The sequence below is a fragment of the Sminthopsis crassicaudata genome, chromosome 1, assembly GCF_048593235.1.
Source record: "Sminthopsis crassicaudata isolate SCR6 chromosome 1, ASM4859323v1, whole genome shotgun sequence".
Lineage (NCBI taxonomy): Eukaryota > Metazoa > Chordata > Mammalia > Dasyuromorphia > Dasyuridae > Sminthopsis > Sminthopsis crassicaudata.
Genome location: NC_133617.1, coordinates 393,410,268 through 393,416,262, shown reverse-complemented (window position 1 = coordinate 393,416,262; position 5,995 = coordinate 393,410,268). Strand labels below are relative to the sequence as shown.

General features: G+C 39.5%; 1 long non-coding RNA gene across 1 annotated transcript; it reads left to right on the top strand.

The window, feature by feature from the left end:
• Nucleotides 1-2,429: 2,429 nt before the first annotated feature.
• Nucleotides 2,430-4,444, top strand: LOC141549794 (uncharacterized). Its single transcript, XR_012484446.1, has 2 exons — nt 2,430-2,854; nt 4,069-4,444. It is a non-coding gene; the product is annotated as an uncharacterized LOC141549794 (long non-coding RNA).
• Nucleotides 4,445-5,995: the final 1,551 nt, after the last annotated feature.

Below are 5,995 nucleotides of genomic sequence, written 5' to 3'. Positions count from 1 at the left end.
AGTTGGATTTTTAAAATTATATATCATCACAATAGCCAGATAATCCTTATCTGTATATGATATCATGTTCTAGGGAAGCCTTAGATTGATATGAACTTTTTTTCCTCTTTCAATTACTCTTAGTGATCGGCTAACCAGGAAGTAGCTTTGTAACTATCTTTGGGCCAAGGAAAGCTTGTAAATACTTTGCTAATCATTTATGTAGCTGTTGTTCTAATGGAGCATTTATTGGTTCTGAAATTATCTAAACATCTCTATTATCCAAATTGCTTCTAAGACACATTCCCTCAGCTACTTTGCATACATCTGCATGTTTTATTGAAAATTAAGACCAGAAGTCATTTGCATTTTCCCCCAGAGCCCAATTATCTGAACAAATCAATTTTCTAAGTGCCACTTGATACCAATTAGTTACAACAACTAGAGCCCCACTGTTTTCTGGATCTAAGATCAGTGACAATCATTGCAATATGTGTCACAAAGCACAAGTTTGGTTGAAATGACAGCTAATTAAAACATTTGGTTTACTCTCCTATCACTACCACCCAAAATATATTTACCAGAAGGAAGTGTATCTTTGTCCCACACTTATTCAATCTACATATGTATGGGGAAGCTGATGCCCTCTCCATTAATTACATTGCAATGTCTTTGGAAAGGACTTCAGTGAATATGATGGAGAGGATTCAAAATACTTCCAGATATTTGAAACTATGTTATTCAATGTCCGATGGATAAATGTAAAGGCATTTAAGTATATTAGGCAGTTCATATTTATACAAATTCAAGCCCATTAGTACTGCAAAGTAAAATGATACCACTGAAAATTCTCTGTTGAGGTTTTTAGCCTCAAAAAGAGAATCTAGGAGACAGAGGGAGAGAGCGAGAAGGGGAAAAGGGGAAAGGGACAGAGGAAAAAGAAGGGAAAGGAAAGAGAAGAGAAAGAAAAGGATGGGAAATAATCAGTTCTACCTGCTAATTCCCTTTTTCTGCGCAAATATAGAAAAACTAGTGTTCTCTCTTCCCTTTCCCATCTTCAAATCCTTCCAATCCTCAATCCAATGTTTTCATACTAAATTCATACTGAATTCCCTTCAAAGACCAGGTTCTGAAGGAAATTTAGGTTCTCCTCCCATTAGAATCGTAGTATTGCATTATATTACATCATCACTATAGTACCATAGTGCATAGAGCACTGGAGTCAGGAACATCTGAGTGCAAATCGGTCTCAGGCACTCTGCTATGGGACCTTGGGCAGGTCACTTAACCCTGTTTGCTTTAATCCACTGGAGAAGGAAATGACAATCCACTCTAGGATCTTTGCCATGAAAACCCCATCAACAATACGGTTCAAAGATTACAAAGTCAGATGTGACTGAGCAACACTGCATCATCATATGAGCCCTTCCAATTCCTCAAAGAACTTATTTTAGTTTTCTTTTGACACTTGTGTTTGCATATCAAAGTTCATACTCTGTTTTGGTCTTATTGGAAAGGCTTGAAATTCTACCATCCTTCTTTCTAACTTTCTTCCAGGAGATGATCAATGTAGTCTTTGCATTCTTTCTTTGTCTTCTTGTTTTAATATATCTGAGTAGTTTTAAAAATATGTGCAGATTTCATTTTTGCAATCATATTTTCATGATATCCAATATTTCTAAAATTCTCTCCTTAACTAACCTGTTTTCTAGGTTAGTTGTTGTTATATCAAATAGTTTACTTTTTTTTTTTTTCAATCGTTTGGTTTTGTTTTAATATTCCTTGCTGGGGCAGCTAGGTGGTGCAGTGAATAGACACCAGCCCTGAAGTCAGGAGGACCTGAGTTCAAATCTCACCTCAGACACTTAATACTTCCTAGCAGTGTGACCCTGGGCAAGTCACTTAACCCCAATTGCTTCAGAAAAAAAATAAATAAATAAAATTTTTTAAAAAATCTAATATTTCTTGCTCTCATAGAGTCATTGATTTTTTTTTTTTTATCAGTTCTAGGTTTCTTTGGTCAGTCCATTACATGGGTGACTTTTTAACCATATTGTTCTCTAAGATGCTTGCTCTGCTTTTTTTTTTTTTCTCCATTAGAGTCTTTATTTGATTTTCTATCTGTTGAGTTTTTTTTTTCATAGTTATTCATGTGGTCCTTGTGGAAAGTACACTTTTCTCTTTGAATCCGTGGTAGTACTCTTTTTTAGAACATCTCTGGATTCACAATTCTTTATAGTAGTCAGTGTGTTCTTTGATTTCCAAATCTTTTCAGTCTTAGCTCCTGAACTAGGGCTGTATACAAAAGCCAAGCTTCCCCCAGTTATTGTGGTGGGCCCTGTGGTGATCTGTTCTAGGTCACCAGATGCTGACCTCCCCTCCCAGCTTTAGATCAGAGTTTCAGAATGCCAAATATTCAGGCCTCTCTATGATGTCAGAGTAGGGACACTGGAGTTCTGGGGTATCCTGGGCTGATCGTTACCATGATTACCCTGGTCATTGCCCCTCCTGGGCACTACCACAGTGCCACAATGTGAGTGTCTGATGTTCCCAGGACTTTCTTGGGAGGAGTACTCTCTTATTTTACCTGCCTCTAAATCCATAATGTTTCATGCTACATGTGTCTCTGGTCCAGCTAGAAGGCTACTTTTATTTGCCTGTGGCTTTGCCCTTTTCTCATGGGCTTCTGACTGACTTTGGGAGGTTGTGAGATGGGAAAGCTTTTTTTTTCCCCAATTGGATTTTGTGATCATTATTTAGTCTGGTTAGATTTTTTTTTAGGTTTTTCCTGGAGTAGACCTGTATCTTCATGAAGGCTTCCATTTTAGCTGGAAGAGCTACATCTGGTTTCAGTAGCCATCACTGTTGGGCCAAAGTAAGTTTCACTGAAGTGTGATACACAAGTCACTTTATATATAATCAGCGTAGATGATGAACAATCCATTTTCAGTTTCTAATCTGTGTAACTAAATACCACTTATTTTATTTATTCTAGTGACCATGAGTATTCCTGGGTAGAGATGCTAGGTGCTATAAGCACATTACATGATATAAAGAGAAACAGAACTAATTACATGATTTAGGCCAGAAAACCTGAATTCTAATTCCAGTTTTGTTACTTACTGTTTGCATGTCCTTGGGCAAATTGCAATTTCTAGAATTGTCTCCTTACCTATATACAATGAGGGCAGTGGAGTTGATGGTGTCTAAGGATCTGATTTAAAATCTATGATCCCATTGGAAGTTTCTGATGACCCAGGATAAACTGCCCACCTGTTCTGGGCTTTAGTTTCTTTGTCCACCAAATGGAGACACCAGCTATCTGCACAAGGTGGCTTTCAATGACTTGTTTCTACAGTGCTTTGAGCTCCTTTCTTTAGAAAGGCATCAGAAAAATCCAAGGCACACAAGAGATCTCTGATGGTGCATCCCAGTCTCAACCCCTTGTCTCCTAGAAATGATACGGAGAGGGGAGAGCTGAGCCTTGTCTCACTTTAATGTCTTGCTAACAGTCCCATGCAGCTGCAGCAAGGGCACAAAGAAACTGAGAAGCATTGAAAGGGACACAGTCAGTTCACTGATAACTCATTAATGGCGTTTCATATTTTTCCTCCTTAAAAAGGACTGTGTGTGCATGGGTTGAGGGGGAGGGGGAAATGAAGCATACTTGATGAAGAACATTAAGTGTGACCCTTAAAAAACACACACACAAGGCTTTTTTTCCTTCTTCTTCTTTTTTTTTTTTTTATAATGTGGCTCAGACAGCTGGCTCTTTAAATATTAATCAGGGGGTCATTGATATGCAAATACATTAAAGCCAAATAATGCTCCTGCAGCTGCAGACCATGAAGCCAGCCTAGGCAGAATGTGAGTTCCCTCTCCAAAGCTAATGGAAATATTTCAGAGCCCAGGTGCGGGGGGCCTAAGAGCAGGATCCATCCTAATAAGGTAATTTGCGGACAACCTCCTAGGAGGACAAATTAAATCATTTACCCACTTGATGGTTTCTGACCGATTGAGTAAAGGGGAAAGAAAAAGAGAAAGAAAGGGTGTTAATCTTATAATTGTTTTGTTTACTCTGGCCCATAGAAGCTCCTCTGGCTTCTAGCCCTGATGTCCAGCCATTTACAATCAAGTTATTGACAGGGAGGAGCAGTGCCAACCAATCATGGAGAGGAAAGGATCCACCTGACTTCAATTTAGGAAACCGGAAAGATGCGCGGAGAGGAAATCCGAGGGTGTTTTCAGAAATCTGCCTGGAGTGGGTGCCCGGGCGAGGTGGACTTGATGGTCATGTTTTGTTCTACGGGCCTCTTCCTAGCCTTGGTCCTGGTGCAGGTGCTCAGGGACAAATGATGGATGGAGCCCCGTTCCCAACACTGACAGCCCAGCGCCCGAAGAGCACCCTTTCCCTTTTCTTTCTGCTGACCTTTTCTAGAATTAAACATAACGTTTCAGAGCTGGAGATTTTCCTTCTGGATTCTCTCCATGGGGATACCTCTAAGGTTGTGTCTGGGAAGGAGCTGTCATGTTGCATTGATAAATTGAGGGACTTTTGGAAACACAATAGTAAGCAGGAGCCCCTAACACCAGGGCTGCCAGAACTGAATAGAGCTGGGATTTATAACAAGATCTTTTCTAGAACTGTCTCCCAGAGCATGTCATTCTTCCAAGCAACTAGGCAAGCTAGTTTCTCATGATTCAGAGAGCTCCTAGGAGCCTTCCATCTTCTTTAGTCAGTGATTAGTTTGATAAGACCAGAGAAAAAAGCACTTGACCTGAAATCAGTGGCCCTGGGTTCAAAACACATCTCTTCTACTTACTACCCATTCGATGTTGGCAAACCGCTTTTGCCCCTTTTGGACCTCAGTTTCTTCCGTTGTAAAATGAGGGGCAGGCTGTGATCTCTAAGATCCTTTCCGCTTTGTGCACATTTTAAACAATTGGGTATTCCTGGGAATGCATCTTCTACAATTCCTCCTTTATTATACAGCCTTTTACACGTATATCTTAATCTCCATTCATTCAACAAGTATATAATGAATACCCATCTTGTACAAAGTGGCCCTAATACATTGAATTTATATATTGGTTGAACATAGGTCTTAATGTGTGCATGATTAGTTAACACTTTTATTTTTAAATCTCATTTATTTCTATAGACAGTGCTTTTTCTCCCTTAACCCTCCTTATCTAAAACCTGTTTAAAAAAACAAACAGTTAAGCAAAAACAACTGATACAGTGATTGTGTCTGACAATGTAGACAACATCGTGCTCCCATATTCCTCTATTTCCTTGTCTAGAGGAGAGAATATATTTTTGATTTTAAGCTTCCCATGGGTGAATATTATCTCTTTATTTTGCGGTTAAGTCTAGCCAGCCATATAATTTGATGATGAATTGATACAGTAGGATTGTTTCCTCAGGTGAATTTTCAATGGTCTGTGAACAGTCAAGGTGATGTCAACACCGAGCAGCATTTAGTGTCCCGTGGTTCACTTCCTGGGGTAAAACTGAATGTGTTTGTGGCTGCAGTAAGTCAATGGTGGTTCATTTTGCTGTGGGCAGGGGAAATAGGAGAAGGTGAGGATAATAGAGAGTGTTGGTCAAACCTTTGGAAATGTGCAGACTTTGTGGGTAAGATAGAAGAATTCTTGTGGCTGAATTAATTAGCAATTTGATCATAAGGGGAACTGGGTGGGATTCCACTAAAATCTATCCTCCCTCATGGACACATAACTCAGAGAAAATAAGCTGTCAGAAACTGCCTCCTCTTTTTACAGATGAGGAAACTGAGGTCAAGGACAGGGAAGTGATTTTTCTACAGCTATAACAATTAGCTAATGGGACGTCAGTGGTAAGAATTCTGACTAGAACAACACTGACAGTACAGTGTTGTTCATACCACCCTGTCTCACCATTAACAGTAGGAGAAAGATGGACAGGCAGTGCCTTAACTTAGAGCAAAATTAAATTAGCTGATGGAAGGGAGGGGTCATTTTGGTTCAAGTGATC